This window comes from Myxocyprinus asiaticus, chromosome 11, assembly GCF_019703515.2.
Source record: "Myxocyprinus asiaticus isolate MX2 ecotype Aquarium Trade chromosome 11, UBuf_Myxa_2, whole genome shotgun sequence".
In the NCBI taxonomy this organism is placed as follows: Eukaryota; Metazoa; Chordata; class Actinopteri; order Cypriniformes; family Catostomidae; genus Myxocyprinus; species Myxocyprinus asiaticus.
In genome coordinates this window covers 17,190,489-17,209,615 of record NC_059354.1, presented here as the reverse complement: position 1 = coordinate 17,209,615, position 19,127 = coordinate 17,190,489, and positions in this window count along the sequence as shown.

Sequence of the window (19,127 nt, the reverse complement as noted above, 5' to 3'; positions counted from 1 at the left end):
GATCTGATGAACTTCAGACTGCCAGATGGGGCTTACGCCAAAGAGAGACATTACATTCCTGTTTTATATTCATCAAATAAATGTAATCTAAAACTTAGAACTTCTAGATCTAGCACTTTAGTTTGGAGCTGGCTGTTCTGTTTTGCAAACTTTGAATACTTAGCTTCTAGCTCTTGTATGCATGCTTCAAAGTCGCTAGCGTTTAGCTCTTGGTTAGCCACATGGGCTTGTAGATCGGCCTGCGAGGCCACAAGCTTCTGGAAGCTGGATTCAAAAGCATCAAAGCGTTCATTAATGCCGCGCGGATCTGACTCGGACACCTCCCGGCATAATTCCTTGCATATGGCGTAAGTTTTGTCCGGCGGTTTCTCTGACGTGGTAGGAGAGAGGTTTGCATGCCTGTTGTTGGCATTAGCATTAGCTCTGGTTGCTTGGCTGTCAATGGCCCTGGCTTTGTTGGTGACGTTTGGCTTCAGCATTATCAGACTCTTCTGTACACTTAGTTTAAATAGGGAGAGTAGGCAAGCACTAGTGGCCTGTAAGTGAATAAAGCATGGTATAATAACAATTTTGTCGAGGCCTCGGAGAGGAACACTAACCAAAAACATCTAATCCATACGCATGCGCAATAGCGCCCCCCAAAGATTTAATTGTTTTTAACAGAAGTATCAAGTAAACATTCAGAATGAAATGCTAAATAAAACTACTTCTTGTCTTCACTGTATAATGCATTGTATAATACAGTACATTAATACTTTTTAAGGCTAATAAAGTTATCCAGCCAAGAACAGTGAGTGGTTATCTTGTGGTTGTTTGAAATTACAACACACAGAAAACAGCAGGTCTATTAGGTTACATTAACACAAATCTGATGCTTTGATAAAAAATCAGCTTTTCCCCCACTGTTTACGTTCCTTTTAGACATCACTCTCAGAGTTTACATGAATACCTCACCAAGATGGGCATTTGGGTGGAATTTTGAAATGTATTTCAGACCAGTATCCACATTACGAGCATTCTCTGAGCACACGCGCATGTAAGTGCACAAAAAGCCCCCTGTCAGTGAAAGCACACAGCTATTATTAGATCGCTAGCGAATTATAAAATTACGTGATCTGGATTATTTTTAACATCAGTTTAAGAATAAGAACTTTGTAATAAGGCCTTGGCTATATCACAAATATAGCAGGTTATTTTTTCATTATTGACATTCAGACTACATTTCTCTTTTACTTGCCCCTTAAAAATCCACTTGTCCCAGACCAGCATTAATGTCGAGCATTGCTGAACTTCAAACCAACTCTTTACCAGTTCCAAATTAAATGTTAAACAAATCACCGATTGATAGGGTTAGACAGAACGAGTTTTATCTATCCGGTTTACCTCTCTGGTAGGGATTCTTGCTCTGTTGCTTATTATCACCATCTAGTGGCATGATCATGTTACGTAATGGCGGGTTTAAAGGTTTAAAAACATACCACAACAAAAATGAAAACTAAATCTTATTCAAGATTATTTATATTTTATTTCAGTTAGTTTCAGAACAATTATTTTATTTTTTCCAATTATGCAATGTTTTTTTTATTTTTTATTTCAGTTTACGAAAATGTTTTTTTACATTTAATTTTAGTTTTTGTTTTAGTTTATGATAATAATCTTGCAGAAAATATGTTCCTTATCTGTCACTCACTCGACATTGTGTCGATGTAGTGACACTAGGGGTCACTCTTGGGAGCCCGAGACACCTCTGGTCTTTGATAAAAGGCCAATGAAAATTGGCGAGTGGTATTTGCATGCCACTCCCCCGGACATACAGGTATAAAAGGAGCTGGTATGCAACCACTCATTCAGATTTTCTCTTCAGAGCCGAACGGTCATGCTCACTGAGCTGAACACTACTGTTCATTCACCTCTGCTGGATCTGATGGCGCATTTCAGCGGCTTCTCCCCCTCTGCACTGGTGCACTGCATAGAATGCCCCTGGGCGCTTCGGCAGAAATAAAAGAGTATATTTCTCTAAAAGAGTATATTTCTCTAAAAGAGCGGCACACACGGAACGTCTTTTTAAAGATGCTTTTCTGATTGTGTGTTATTCCTGGTTGCGCATGTTATCTCTCGCCTTCTGACGGTCATGATCACTGTCTTTCGTGTCTGGGCACTGCTCACGCGGAGACAGTGTTCGTGGATGGTCATGTTCTCATTGCGAGAATATGTCCACGGCAACGTTGCGGTCGCGGCTCGCCTTCGTAAGAAAGCAAGCCACCCCAGAGGCTCCCACCTCGGTCCTTTTACCCACGGGTATGAGGCCAGCGCGGCTAGCACTGGGGGCGATTTGGGGACCCCAATGGGACCGCCTCCGCCGGGTATCCCCCCGCGGACCTCCCATTCCCCAGCACGCTCGTCTGCCCCGATTGGGCTTCCGGATGAGTGCACCGGCTCGTCTCACGGTGAGTTCGACCTCTTATTTGGAGCCTGCGAAAGTGATGAGCTCTCGAGCGCAGCATCGGAGAGTGGGCTCGTCCAGTTGGAAGCCTCAGCTGGGCTCCTCCCTTCGGGGTCGATCGCCCAGTCACAGGCTGACGCGGAGATGACGACATGCTTTCCTGGGCAGCCGCAAGCTTCGGCTGAAGTGGAACTCACTGCTCTTCCCTGAACCCACACAGCTCAGTGATTGGTTCCTGGGCTTGCGGCGCCGCTCAAAGCCATGCCCCGCCCCCGTTCCTTTCTTCCCGGAAGTGCATGAAGAGCTGACAATGTTGCGGGAGGCACTATTTACTGCCCGGTCCCAATCTTTTCAGCTTCCCCGCCCTCACTACCCTCGATGGTGGGGTGGCCAAGGGCTATTCGGCAATCCCCCGGTGGATAAAGGTGCTCGCGGTGCACCTGTGCCACCACCTGGCGCGGATGCCCAAAGCCCCCGTCCAAGGCCTGTAGGTTTATGTCGTCTCTGACAGCCAAGGCCTACGGTGCCGCTGGACAAGCCGCCTCCGCCCTGCACGCCATGGCTCTCCTGCAAGTCCGCCAAGGCGCTAAAGGAACTGCACGAGGGTAGTTCCACCCCGGGATTGATGCAGGAACTGCGCTCGGCGACCGACCTCACTCTCTGAGCGACGGAGGTCACGGCGCAGTCTCTCGGGTGGACGATGGCACACTAGTGGTCCAGGAGCACTACCTTTGGCTCAACCTAGTCGAGATGGGTGAGGCCGACAAGACACGTTTCCTTGCTGCCCCCATTTCCCAGGCGGGCCTATTCTGCGACACCGTCGAGGACTTTGCCTAGCAGTTTTCGATGGTAGAGCAGTAGATGGATGCTAGCCAGCATATCCTGCCCCGGCGCGGCTCAAGATCCCGCACCCCGTCTACTCATCGCCAAGGGCATCCCCCTGCGGTGACTGCACCGGCTCCGCCGCAGCCCGCCCCTTCAGCCCGGCCCCGGCGTGGAGCCCACCGCAGGAAGCAGACGCTACCTGTCTCATGGAGAGGGCACGATTGAACCTGTCCCTCCAGCCGAGATGAAGGGGTTTTTCAACCCCTACTTCATCGTACCTTGCACAGGGTCTGTGCAAGCAGGATCACTGGGGGAAATGCATATTTGCGCATGCCAGGAGGCCAGCTGTGTGCCAGCGTGTGCCAGCGTGTAAGGGCGTACCAGAGCGGGCAGTGGGGAGGATTCTTGGGAGGCGAACAGGTGCACCTGTGCCTGTCGAATTGACTCCAAATCAGCTGGACAACCTGAGGGTGGAGTCTCCACTCTCCCCTGAGGGTGACCTGTCATGACAGCGCATCCGCTGTAGTGTTGAGGTTGCCCGGGATGTGAGTGGTTTGCAGTGACTTGAAGTGCTGCTGACTCCAGGGGAGGAGACGGCGGGCGAGATGTGACATACAACGAGAGCGCAAACCACCTTGGCGGTTGACATATGCTACCGTTGTCATGTTGTCTGTCTGAACTAACACGTGCTTGCCCTGGATCAATGGCCGAAACCTCCGCAGGGCAAGCAGAATTGCCAACAACTCGAGGCAGTTGATGTGCCAATGCAGTCGCGGACCTGTCCAGAGGCCGGCGGCTGCGTGCCATTGCAAACAGCACCCCAGCCCGTTTTGGAGGTGTCTGTCGTGACCACGACGCGCCTGGAGACCAGTTCTAGAGGAACACCCGCCAGTAGAAACTATCTGGTCTTGGTCAGTCCAAGGGCTGAAAAGACGGTGACAGACCGGTGTGATGACCACGCGACGTGTCCCGTGGCACCATGCCCATCTCGGGACTCGAGTCTGGAGCCAGTGCTGAAGCGGCCTCATATGCAACAACCCGAGCAGGGTGGCCACCGCCGAGGATGCCATATGCCCCAGGTGCCTCTGAAAAAGTTTCAGTGGAACCGCTATTTTCTGTTTGAACACCTTCAAACAGGCCAGCACCGACTGGGCGCGCTTGTTTGTAAGGTGTGCCATCAAGGAGACTGAGTCCAACTCCAAACCGTGAAAAGAGATGCTCTGAACTGGGAGGAGCTTGCTCTTTTCCTAGTTGACTCGAAGCCCTAGTCGGCTGAGGTGTGAGAGCACCAGGTCCCTGTGTGCGCACAACATATCTCGAGAATGAGCTAGGATTAGCAGTCATCAAGATAGTTGAGAACGCGAATGCCCACCTCCCTTAACAGGGCAAGGGCAGCCTCTGCGACCTTCGTAAAGGCATGAGGAGACAGGGACAGGCCGAAAGGGAGGACTTGTACTGATACGCCTGACTCTCAGACGCAAACCGCAGGAAGGGTCTGTGTCGAGGAAGGATCGAGACGTGGAAGTACGCATCCTTCAGGTCTACCGCCGCGAACCAATCTTGATGCCAGACGCTCGCCAGAATGTGTTTTTGCATCAGCATCTTGAACGGGAGTCTGTGTAAAGCCTAGTTCAGAACTCACATGTCCAAGATTGGCCGCAACTCACCGCCTTGTTTTGGTCAGGGAGGACGAGGAGCAGGTCGTCCTGGTAGCACCCTACTGGCCCGCTCAGACATGGTGCTCGGACCTCACGCTCCTCGTGACAGCTCCCCCCTGGCAAATTCCCCTGAGGAAGGACCTTCTTTCTCAGGGAAGGGGCACCATCTGGCACCCACGCCCAGACCTCTGGAATCTCCATGTCTGGCCCCTGGACGGGATGCGGAAGACCTAAGCGGTGGTAGACACGATCACTCAGGCTAGGGCCCCCTCTACGAGGCGCCTGTATGCCTTTAAGTGGAGTCTGTTCGCTAAGTGGTGTTCTTCCCGTCGGGAAGACCCCCAGAGATGCGCAGTCGGATCAGTGCTTTCCTTCCTGCAAGAGAGGTTGGAAGGGAGGCTGTCCCCTTCCACCTTGAAGGTGTACGTTGCTGCCATAGCAGCACACCACGACGCAGTCAACGGTAAGTCTTTAGGGAAGCACGACCTGATCATCAGGTTCCTAAGAGGCACCAGGAGGCTGAATCCCTCCAGACCGCACCTCGTTCCCTCATCAGACCTCTGTAGTTCTTCAGGGTCCACAGAGAGCCCCCTTTGAGCCTTTGCAGTCATCCGAGCTTAAGGCACTCTCCTTGAAGACTGCCCTCCTGACTGGGCTCATTTCCATCAAGAGGTTAGGTGACCTGCAAGCATTCTCTGTCAGCGAAATGTGCCTAGAGTTCGGTCCAGGTTACTCTCACGTGATCCTGAGACCCTGACCGGGCTATGTGCCCAAGGTTCCCACCACCCCTTTAGGGACCAGGTGGTGAACCTGCAAGCGCTGCCCCAGGATAAGGCAGACCCAGCCCTGTCATCGCTGTGTCCGGTGCGCACTTTACACATCTATTTGGATCACATGCAGAGCTTTAGAATCTCTGAGCAGCTCTTTGTCTGCTTTGGTGCACAGCGGAAAGGAAGCACTGTCTCCAAGCAGAGGATCGCCCACTGGCTCATTGACGCCATAACTATGGCATATGTCGCCTAGGACATGCCGCCCCCGGTAGGGCTACCAGCCCATTCTACCAGGGGTGTAGCGGCTCCCTGGGCCCTGGCCAGGGGTGCCTCTCTAACAGACATTTGCAGAGCAGCGGGCTGGGCAACACCCAACACCTGTGCAAGGTTCTACAACCTCCGGGTGGAACCAGTTTCATCCCAGGTAGTGGCACGCAACACAAGCGGATAAGCCTGGGATAGCTGGCCGGGTGTATCGCTTGCACATAGCGCCTTCCACCTCCCTTGGAGCTGAAGACGTGCGCCATTAATTCCCAGTAGTGTTCACAAACTTTGTTCCCTGGTTGACTTCCTCCGAGCCCTGTGGCAGTTGAGTTTTCGGAGAGACTCGCTGCCGGCCCAGTACACGCGCTAACTAAGAGCCCTGTTCTGGGGTAGGTGCTCCACATGTGGCGGTTTCCTGTAAGGCTAACACCATGCGATATATATCTTCCGCTAGTTCGTTTCCCTGCTGGCAAACTGCATCTTCCTTGGGCAGAACCCCTCTGCCCCAGTCTCCATGTTTGTAGTAACTCCTCCCCCATTGGGCAGGATCTACCTTGAAGGCTCTCCACATGGTTGGAAAGACCATGTGACGTATTCTTCCACTTAAATATCCCCCCTCTCTTTGGGCGAGGTGTGGTCTCCACGGTGTCTTCCCCTTGGGAGGGACACCCCCCGACTAGACCTGATGGCCCAGTCGGATAATCCCCCAAAAGAGGCCCCAACTGGGTTAAACCTGTCTCTATCTTTGGGTAGTCGACTTGTCCCCAAAAAGGGCCGTTCGACATTCATAACTATGTTGGGGGAGGTTACGTGTCGACTTGGTGTACTGGCTATGAGGCACACAGCAGTCTGCCCACCACACACCGCCAGTTCACGTAACAGTTCAGCCAGTTGTGGCGTTTTGTATAGGGACCCCTAGTGTCACTACATCGACACAACATCAAGTGGGTGACAGATAGGAAACGTCGTGGTTACTTGTGTAACCTCCGTTCCCTGATGGAGGGAAGGAGACTTTGTGTCCCTCCTGCCACAACACTGAACTACCCGCTGAAATGGCCGGACCTTATATCGGCTCCTCAGCATAAAACCTGAATGAGTGGTTGCATACCAGCTCCTTTTATACCCGTATGTCCGGGGGAGTGGCATGCAAATACCACTCACCAATTTTCATTGGCCTTTTATCAAAGACCAGAGGTGTCTCGGGCTCCCAAGAGTGACCCCTAGTGTCACTACATCGACACAACGTCTCGTTCCCTCCATCAGGGAATGGAGGTTACACAAGTAACCATGACATTTTTGGTGTAATGGTGTAGGACACATAGCTAAGATGTGTGTGAAGAAAAACAAACAGACTGTCTCTGAAACTTGCACCCTCTCTTGCTGTGAGCCAGGCAGTGTGAGGGCAGTCCATAGGCTCAGGCAATATCGATAATTGTCGTGACTGACTACTCCAGCATGCTGTGGGAAAATGTCCTGTCACTAATCTAAAGATTAGTGGAGTAATGGCCTATTGTTTACTTGATACAGGAAGCCAAGTTAGTACTATTTCTGAGAGTTTCTTCAGAGAACACCTGTCTGGGGAGGATGAAGATATGCTGTCCACAGCAGGTTGGCTGAAGTTTACAGCTGCCAACAGTTTAGACATACCTTACCTAGGTTATCTTGAGATGGAGGTTGAAACCGTGGGTATTACCCTACAAGAGTGTGATTTTCTAGAAGTCAGCGACTCACAAAACTCTTCTGCTCCACCAGCCCTCGTTGGCATGAACATCATTACCCTAGGTGGAGAGTTGCAATGTGATTGGAGGGAGGTATTTCAGCAGATGCAGAGTGCCAGCAGTCTAGAGAAGCAAAGTGTAGTCTGAGTAGCTGGAAAAGACATGGTATACATACCTGCTTCATCAATTACAATGGTAATGGTCCAGGGAGCAAAGAATATGTTACATGATCATGATTCCTGTTAGAACCAGCGAACACACTCTTACCTGGCAGTTTGATTGTTGTTCCCTCTCTTGTGTCTTCAGAGAAACTGTTGTTTCCTGTACAGGTTGTGAATCTCTCTCCAGAAGATATCTGTTTACAGGCCAGAACCAGACTTGGTACTCTGTCTTGTGTCGAGTGTGAAGTCTAAAGAGATGTGTGAGGTGAGATTTCAGAGAATTTCTGCTGATATTGAAGAGATCAGTGTAAACGCAGAAGACAGTCAGTAGTTGGAGTACAGCTCCAAAAAATTTCTCAACAAGCTACACATTGGTGGTACTCCTGAACAGCAGGCAGAGCTGAGTGATTTGTTGATGAAGTACTCTGATGTTTTTGCTCTAAAGCAGCAGTTCTCATTGGGGGTGATACCACCCCCCCAGTGGGCATTCAAAGGATGCCAGGGGGCACTGAGAGCAAATTAGCGGGGGGGGCATTAGGATACAAATGGGGGGCGTTTATCAGTCATGTTAATCAAATCTATCGTCAGGTTCCTATTTGCATTAAAATGTTTATCTAGTCTCCATTATATGGGTTGGTATGCATTTGTACTGCAGTTCATCTGATTCTGAAGTCTAGCAACACATCTGAAGTATCTGGTTTAGCAGCGTTAAATTGACAGGTGAAGTCACAACCTCCGCTAATGCACCTCTAAAAGATTCTGTGGTTATCTACTGGGTTTCAAGTTTGTGGTTATAACAGATAACAACCCTCTCTGTCATCTAAAATGGCCAAGCTCGGTGCAATTGAGAAAAGATGGATCTCTCAATTAGCAGTCTTTGATTTTGAGGTGAAATACTGCCCAAGATGGAATAATGCAGATGATGCTAATGCCTTCTCTAGGCAGCCATCAGCAGGGGAGCCTGGCACTCCTGAGGATGCAGAATATGATGACTGTGTTGACATCTGCATTACAATAAACAAAGGAAAAGCCTTAGAGCCTGACTTAGTGATGGCTGGTGAAAAGTGCTGTAGGGTTAGACAGATTCGTGATTTAGAAGATGGAGAAGAGGAAGGCAGTAACCCTCATGGAAGTAAACCTACTCTGCCGGGTTACACAACAGCTGATCTGAAGGATTTTCAAATGAAAGATCCCACTCTCAGTTCTTTCAGAAACTTTTGGGAACGTAAACAAAATCCCACCACTCGTGAGAGATCTGGTCTATCAAAGTCTGATCTGTCACTGATAAAGCAGTGGAAGTGTGTTAGAGAGATGGATGGCTTGCTTTATCACATTGTGAATGACCAACATCGTGGTAAATGTCAACAGCTGCTCTTACCCTCGTCTAAAAGAACAGGTCCTTGAAAGTGTTCATGACAGTATGGGACATCAGGGCATTGAGCGCATGCTAAACCTGTTGAGGCAACGATGCTTCTGGGTTAGCATGTATAATGATGTAGAGCAGTGGATCAAAAAGAGTCAAAGGTGCATCATAACCAAGATGCCACAGCCATGGAAACATCCACCTATGAAGTCATTTCTGGCTTCAGTGCCCCTTGAAGTAGTGGCAGTAGATTTTTCTGTGCTTGAACCTGCCTTTGATGGCTGTGAGAACGTGCTAATTGTGACATTTTTACACAGGCATTTACAACCAAGGATCAGAGGGCTAATACCACTGCCAAGATTATTCTGAAAGAGTGGTTCATGAAATATAGTGTGCCTGAACAATTGCATTCTGATCAGGGCAGAAATTTTGGAAGTGATGTGAATGCTGAGCTGTGTAAAATGTATGATGTAAAGAAAACCTGCACCACACCCTATCAGCCTCAGTGTAATGCTCAGTGTGAGCACTTTAACATGATTTATTACCTACACTTCCCCCTGAAATGAAAAAGCGTTGACCAGAACACCTTCCTGAGTTGGTTTTTGGTTATAATGTAACACCACTTGCAACCACTGGATACTCACCACATTACTTGCTGTTTGGAGTGAACCCACATCTTCTAGTAGATGCACTGATAGGTCAAGAGCAAATTGTGGACAGAAAACATGATTGGTTAGTGATTCACCATGACAGATTGAGAGAAGCTCATGAAAAGCCAGGGAATACGCAGAATACAAGGCTACTGAGAGACCTGCCTCTTTGACCCATTCTCCCACGACACCACAATGGAGGGGAGAATCTGAGCAGGTTGAGGTTGTGCATTCTGATCATAATTTTGTTGTGTTAGAAGAGGTCACATATCCTAGTCTGCAGGAGACAGAGAATGCGAACCCTGAAAACCCTGTGTCAGCCACTGAAGCCCTTATAGGTGAACCTGTTCTGATTTCATGGAACACTGAACAACAAGGTTCGGTACCAGAGAGAGTTGAGTCTTGCAATAACATGGCTCCTAGAGTGTCTGGTCCAGAGAGGGTTGAGCCTGACACTGGCAGGCTCCTAGAGTGTCTGAACCAGAAATGAAAAAGCCTGTACCAGCACCAAGAAGAACTAAAAGAGCCAATGCTGGCATACAATCAAACCCATTTAATGAGCCAAAATCAGCATGCAATGCTGTTTCACTCAGTCCTGAAGATTTCTCTCAGGTGTTAATAAGCCTGGGTAGTGTGCTCTTTAGAGAAGCTGTTAAAGAAGTGAAAAATATGTATTAAGTCATTAGGGACAATGACTTTTAGCAGGGGAGAATGTAGCAATGTGGAGAAGTTTCATGTTATTTAACTCTAGTCATAAATTGGAGTTTTGTGACACCAGAGTTTTGCGACACCTGCTTTCCAGAACTCTCTCATGTTAGAGACGTGAGAACTTGTATACTTGTAGAGAGCTCCCAGTTTTGTTCATCGGTTCAGAATCCTTGGATAAATATCAAATTTGACACAAAATGTTGTTAAATTGCATTAAATATGTGTTCAGAAATGCCGTATGTTAAAACTGAGTGTTTCTTATGGATCATTTTTGAAGGATGCATATGGATTGCAAGTGTGGCGTTTGACCACGTTTTGGATCACATGCGAGGACTGGGTATGTAAATTTAGTATTAATCATTTTATTTAATGATTTATAGCCCAGAGTGTTTTCCAGTTTATTGAATAAGTGTTATATGTGTTAAAAGTGAAAATATGTGTAATGAGAATTTTATTACATGTTATACATGTCCTTAAAGCCTGGTTAGACATGCATAAAATGCTTTCAGCGATTTAAGCATGTGTTAAGTGCATAAGATGCTTTGGGTGGTTTAAACAAGTACTTAAGTGCATAGGGTGCTGGGAATGTTGTAAGTATGTATTAAGTATGTGCTGAGGCATGTGGGTAGGCTAATGCCCTGTTTGTGTTTTCATTTGATTACACAGATGTGTATTCCAGTTTTGAGGTACAGCTAATGAGGATCGACATCGTGGGTCCTGTACTATGTGCACTGGTATACATGCCTCCTAATTTTAACAAGGACTTTGTTCATCAATTTATTAGAGTTCCTCTCTAATATTGTGTCTTGCTGATAGACTGTTGATTCTTGGGGACTTTAATATTCACCTTTGTTGTCCATCCAAACCTTTGGTGAAATATTTTTTATGCCTTGTGGAATCCCTGAAATTTCACAATTAGATCTAGCCCGACTCGTAATTTAGGGCATACACTAGATCTGGTGTTGTCACATGGTTTTCCTGTAATCAACCTGAGGGTGATTGATGCTGCTGTTTCAGACTATTTGCCAGTTGTGTTTGAACCTGTCTGTTCTTCTCCCACTCCTACTAGTTCACAGCCTGTGAGCTATTCTCGTTTCTTTCACTCTTCCACTGTCAGTTATTCTCAGAGTTTTATCAAGCTCATTTTGCAGATGCTGTTTTTACTAAATCTTGTTCTGTTTCTTTAGAATCTGTTGCTCCCCTTAAGCCCAGGAAAGTTAAGGGAAAGGGCATTGCTCAGCCTTGGTTAAATGATTATACCCTTTCTCTCAGACAAGAGTGCCGTAAGGCTGAGCAAAAGTGGAAAAAGATAAACTCCAGGTCTCATATGAATCAATAATTGCATGCTTAACCAGTTATCAAAGTTCAGTGAAAGAGGCCAATTCAAATTTCCTCTCCAAACTTATCACTGAAAATGCAAACAGGCCTAGAGTATTGTTTAAGACACCTGACTTGGTGCTAAATCCCTCCCTATCAATTCCATATCCTGTTCCATCTCAGGAAACCTGTGAGAACTTTCTACAGTTTTTTGATAATAAAATCTTGGCGATCAAGACTTCCATTAAGCCATCAAAATTTTATCCCCCTATGATATGTTCACCAACTGGTTTGTTAACTTGTTTTCAGCCAGTCACCCCTGCCCAGCTAGCTGATCTTGCTTCTAAGGCTAAATGTTCCAGCTGTGAGACTGACATTATTCCAGCTCGTCTTGTCAAGGAAGTGTTTGAAACCATGAGCCCAGCTGTAACAGCTATTATTAACAGCTCTCTAATAAATGGAGTTATACCTGCCAGTTTTAAACATGCTGTTGTTCACCCTACATTCAAGAAACCTCATCTTGACTCGTCTGTCCTTAGTAATTTTAGACCTATTTCCAAACTGCCTTTTATCTCAAAGCTCTTGGAGAGAGTTGTGTATTGTCAGTTGAATTCTTATCTTAGCGTGTTTAATATTTTGGATACATTTCAGTCTGGTTTCAGATCTTTGCACAGTACTGAAACTGCACTGCTGAAGGTCAGTAATGACCTGTTACAAGCACTCGATACTGGATAGCATGTTGTGCTTGTCTTGTTGGATCTCAGCGCTGCATTCGATACAATTGATTGTAACATTCTGTCACATCGTTTGGATAGTGTGGTGGGCATTTGGGGTGTCGCCCTGCAGTGGTTGGCCTCCTACCTCAAAGACAGAACTTTCTCGGTGAGCATTGGGAAGTATTCTTCTTCGTCAGCTCCTTTATTGTGCGTTGTGCCTCAGGAGTCCATTTTGGGCCCTCTTCTCTTTTTGCTATACATGCTCCCCTTGGGTGCTATTTTTCAGAAATACAAGATTTCTTACCATTGCTATGCTTATGACACACAATTTTATCTACCAGTTAAAACTGACAGTGGTTGTCCTTTTGAAGTGTTTTGTGACTGTTTTGTGGATATTAAATGTTGGATGGCAAATCATTTTTTTGCAAATAAATCTGCCTTGCGATTGGGTACATTTTACTTTTTTCCCCCTTTATTTGATTTATATTTTACTGTACAGCACTTTGGTGCAACTCTGTTGCTTTTAAATGTGCTCTAGAAATAAATCTTGACTTGACTTGACACAATGGAAAAAAAGCTGTGTGAAGATTCTTCAAAATTTTCATTTTGTTTCATGGAAAAATAAATGATGAGTTTGGAAGGACATGAGGATATTTTTACTTTTGAGTGAACTATTCCTTTATATATCAGAAGGGTTAAAATGTCCATGCACACTCTATTCTTGTATCTCACCCAGTCATTGGTGTTGTCAGTCAGAGAGCTGCCACATTGCCCTCAACTATCTATCATTTAGGGCTGGATTAAGAATGTATAAAAGGAGAGAGAACACTTTATTGTCCACATCCAGCTGTATGCCCATCCTTTCATCCTCTGTTGCTGTTTTTGTGTCTGCGTGTGCATCTGTGCTAGAGAGTGTTAGTTCTTAAGATCTGTCCACCTCCAATGCCACATTTCCACCTACAAAAACCTCACGGGATGATATTCCTAAAACCCTCCATTCTCTGCTTGATATATATTTCACACAATAAACAAAGACCTGAAATACATTCTGACTCAAAGTATTGGTTATGCCATAAACAGGACCACCACAGGAAAAATAATTTCGAAAGGTTGTGGTTTTAAATAGGGACACTATACATAATGTATTCCAAGACTTGCATTGTGCTGAAGTATGTGAATGAGATTTCTCATGGGCATCCTTCGGTCAACAGGGAGGTCACTGCATTGAACTTTTTTTTTGTTTTCCTTTTTTTCCCCCACCTATTGTCAAAGATGTTCCTCTCACCTCCAACTCATGAAATCTCAGAGGGGGCAGTTGCCAGCAGCAGCAGGCAGGCCTAAAATCTCAATTAGATTCACCTCTCTCTTTCTAATCCAGCACTCTCAGGACTCTCACTCTGCAACCAGTGTGTTAATGAAAACATATTTGGGGCCGACTGGAGGGCAGAATAAGTTGTCAAGAATTATTATATATATTTTTTTTTCCTAATGGCAGAGGCACCGAGCGTGTTTAATAGATTGCATACAACTGGGAAAAATAAGATGCACACACAAACAAGCACAGTTGTTTGCTTTCACATGCATGCATGCATACTGGTATCATATTAATATAGTCCTCAATATTCATCTAATTTTATTAATTTTGAGAAGCCTGCACTGGGCACACAGTGAAACAATGTGCAAGTTCTGGATGTAGATGCTCACTGAGGTGCCACTGTTTATTAGATGTGATGACATTATTGTTCAGTCAGTTTAATGGAACTGCCTGCAGGCAGCCCTGTCTCAACCCAGTGGAGAGCTAACAAGCCACTGTTAGTCATGCTACTCTTTGAATACTACATTGTCCTGCATAGCACAACAGAAACTAATTTTAATACCCAGACCCAGTCCTCTACTAAAAGGCATGTGTAACAGGTAAGGGATGGGCAAGGAGGAGGCAGGAACCAGCAGTCAACGTAAACTTTAATGACATAAACTCAACTTAAAACAACATAAAACAAACATAAACACACACGCAGTGGCCACATTTCTCTCTCTCTCTCTCTCTCTCTCTCTCTCTAACTGGTGTCTCCTGCTCCCCTTTATCTCCTTCTCTAGCTGATTAGTTGATTCAGCGCCAGCCGTACACCCTCACAGCACGGCCATGCCCTCCTCCTCTTCACAGCATGGTAGATACTTTTCTGTAAGAATTTTTTGTTGTCAAGGAGTCATGTAGACATGCGAAACAATATTTCTGGTGCAAAAAAAGACCTCATTAGACCTTAGTTGAATTTAAATGCTGGTCTTGTGCCTAGAGAAATTAAATACAGTATACCAATTAAATACCAATACCAATTATACATACTTTATACAGTATATACAGTATATATACACTCAGTGACCACTTTAGTAGGAAAACCTGTACACCTACTTATTCATGAGATGCTATTCTGCTCACTACAATTGTTCAAAAGGGTTATCTGAGTTACCGTAGCCTTTATGTCAGCTCAAACCAGTCTAACCATTCTCTGTTGACCTCTCTCATCAACAAGGCATTTCTGTCTGCAGAACTGCCACTCACTGGATGTTTTTGTTTCGCACCATTCTGAGTAAACTCTAGAGACTGCTGTGCATGAAAATCCCAGGAGATCAGTTGTTACAGAAATACTCAAACCAGCTTGTCTGGCAACAACAGTCATGCCACGATCTAAATCACTGAGATCACATTTTTCCCATTCTGATGCTTAATATGGACATTAATAGAAGCTCCTGACCCGTATATGAATTATATTATGCATTGCACTGCTGCCACAGGATTGGCTGATTAGATAATCACATGAATAAGTAGGTGTACAGGTGGGCCTAATAAAGTGGTCGGTGATTGTATAAATATATATATACACACACACACACACACACACACACACACACACACTGGTGGACAAAAGTTTGCTGTTTTGGAAGGAAATTGGTACTTTAATTCACCAAAATGGCATTCAACTGATCACAGAGTATAGTCAGGACATTACTGATGTAAAAAAACAGCACCATCACTATTTGAAAAAAGTCATTTTTGATCAAATCTAGACAGGCCCCATTTCCAGCAGCCATCACTCCAATACCTTATCCTTGAGTAATCATGCTAAATTGCTAATTTGGTACTAGAAAATAACTTGCCATTATAGCAAACAAAGTTGAAAGCTATTTGGTTCATTAAATGAAGCTTAACATTGTCTTTGTTTTTGAGTTGCCACAGTATGCAATAGACTGGCATGTCTTAAGGTCAATATTTTGTCAAAAATAGCAAAAAAGAAACAGCTTTCTCTAGAAACTCATCAGTCAATCATTGTATTGAGGAATGAAGGCTATACAATGCCTAAAATTGCCAAAAAAACAAAAAACAAAAAAACAACTGAAGATTTCATACAAAGGTGTACACTACAGTCTTCAAAGACAAAGGACAACTGGCTCTAACAAGGACAGAAAGAGATGTGGAAGGCCAGATGTACAACTAAACAAGAGGATAAGTACATCAGAGTCTCTAGTTTGAGAAATAGATGTCTCACATGTCCTCAGCTGACAGCTTCATTGAATTCTACCCACTCAACACCAGTTTCATGTACAACAGTAAAGAGAAGACTCAGGGGTGCAGACCTTATGGGAAGAATTGCAAAGAAAAAGCCACTTTTGAAACAGAAAAACAAAAAGAAAAGGTTAGAGTGGGCAAAGAAATACAGACCTTGGACAACTGATAATTGGAAAAGAGTGTTATGGATCTTAACCCCATTGAGCTTTTGTGGGATCAGCTAGATTGTAAGGTGCATGAGAAGTGCCCGACAAGACAGCCACATCTATGACAAGTGCTACAGGAAGCGTGGGGTGAAATGTCACCTGAGTATCTGGACAAACTGACAGCTAGAATGTCAAGGATCTGCAAAGCTGTCATTGCTGCACATGGAGGATTATTTGATGAGAACTCTTTGAAGTAGTGTAAGTAATAGTAATAGTAATTTTTCGCATTATTCATGTCCTGACTATACATTGTGATCAGTTGAATACAACTTTGGTGAATAAAAGGACCAATTTCTTTCCATAAGAGCAAAATCTGTACATTATTCCAAACTTTTGGCCGCCATTGTATATATATAATTTTGCTTGGTTTATTGCAAAAATTATATATTAAGCTGAGATTTTTACTTTTGCATGCTACATGAAAACTGTGCCATTAGACTTTTCATTTCAGTACACTATTAAATATAAATAAATAATAATAATAATAATAAAAAATTAAAAAATTAAAAAAATTAAAAAATATATATTAATAAAATAAAGGTGCATGATGCAGGAGCCAAAACACAACATATAATAGTGACCAGCTATACTGGTCTTTTCAGCAAGGATGGAGATCTAATTGCTTTGCACCCACAAGACCCCTAGAGTTTGTTAATTTTTTGAGTCTAACACCCTAACAGATATAACGTGACCTTCAGTTAGCATGTCTTCAGCTGAAGATTATTTCCTATTTATTTGGATTAGGTTTGTTATGAAATCTATGGGTATGTTGAATCCAAGTGCTGCTAAGCAAGGTGTCAGCTATGCTTACATGAGGAGCAGCATTAAAACTAAAGGCCAAAGTATAGTTCAGTTTTCTGTGTGCCGATATGTCTCACACACAGAGTGCATGATGCAAATTCCGCCTGTGTGGAACCAAATGGAATTTCAAAAATAACGTATTTTCAAACAACTTTGCCAACACCTCTCAGACTCATCATGCTCTTTCGCACTCTCTGATTCCCTTTGAACAAATAGGCCATACTAAATAAAAGGTGATAAACGTATAACGTCGTAATAAATAAGGCCACTACAACATAAACACACCGGACAGAAAGCGTTGCAGAGGAATCGGCTCATCCGATAACATCGCTGGATTGAACAGCAGCTGGTGTGCGTGGGATCTAGCACAAGAGGTAGATAGTTCCTGGTAACTAGTAAGCATAATGATACATATTCTGAGAATCTTAAGATTTAATGAGCTAACTTGTGTGGCAATACCAGAGTGTAGCTTGTCGAGAAGTAACACAGCAAGAATCGAACCCCAAAAATTCCCTTAAAGTCCTCCACCTTATAAATGTTCACTCTGGTTTTACTCCATTCTCTGTCTCTTTATCTATTTAGCAAGTCTTAGAATTTTTGCAAGCTAAGTTTAATTTCCTCTGTTACACATGTCTGCCATGGACATTCATACTCTTCCGGTTGAACAGTTTAATACAAGTAGTCACGCTAACCCTATAGGTTTAGATAGAAACTCACCCTATAGGTTTAGATAGAAAGGGATGGGTGGAGCTGAGAGGGCTGCTCAAAATATAAACATTAATGTTTTGATAGTGCCTGGGAGGCTCAGTGTTTACACTTTTGGGGGAGGTAAACCCACAAATGACTTACTTATAGTTGTCAGTGAACAATAAACTGGGATAGTAGAACGTATTTTGACATTAAAATTTTTACACACCACCTTTAAGCTAAATAAAAACGAGACTACTACCACACCACCAAGTTTTGCAGAGTTACAGATTTGTCTACAAAAGGCAATGGAGGAAATGGCTCAGTTTTCATTACATCCATACAGTATATACATTCATGTATAATACAACAGCTTGTATAATGTTACCAATTTTTCATCTAATGTAAGTGCTCATGATTTTATACATATGTTTCAAAATTACAATTCATTTTCTAAGGAGTACTACTTTTTTGCACCTTTAAGCTGAAGAATCTAAAGCTGCTTTTTCACCAATGGGCCGAATGGTTCTGAGCACAGTATAGAATGGTTACAGTAGCATTTCCACTGGATCACGGTTCGGCATGGCACAATTATAGACTGTTTTTGGCCTGGAATTTTCGGCACGGTTAGCTAACCGTACTCAACCATGCTCAACCGTCCTGGTAGAATGGCTTTAGTACATTATGGATCTGTTACATACAGTCTGCTGCGCACCAGCGTAAGTGCCAACTGGCCCGGATCGGCACGGAACGGTACGGTTTTGTGATGAGATCTGTTTGGCTCAATGGTGGAAAAGTGGTTTAAGATTCTAATTTGAGTTTTTAAATTCAAATTGTTCATGTGCTGCTTCAAGAGAGCAAACATACATCTGTGTTGTACTTCATTAATGTTGTTTCATTTTCCTTCATATTATTTTCTAATTTATTTGCTAATTTCTTTCTATTCATCTTATATATGCATTTATAACTTTTATAATTGTTTATTACTCTTGCTTTGCATGATTATTTCTGCTACTATTTCTGTTGTGCTGTATTGTTTTCACAAGTTAAAGAGTTGTCTCCATTCAAAGTCTTAACATCACAGGATGATGTTGTGAAGCAGCAATTTTCCATTGTCTTTGCTTGGTATAATAACACTTGTTGAACTTGTGCTGGTAAGACAAAGTCAGACAGAGCACTGAGAAAAATGCAACAAAGATTTTTCAATAAGTTCTGTATATGTTTACCATCACTTCAGCTCTTGCCTTCCAATATATTCCCTTGATGACTCTTGGG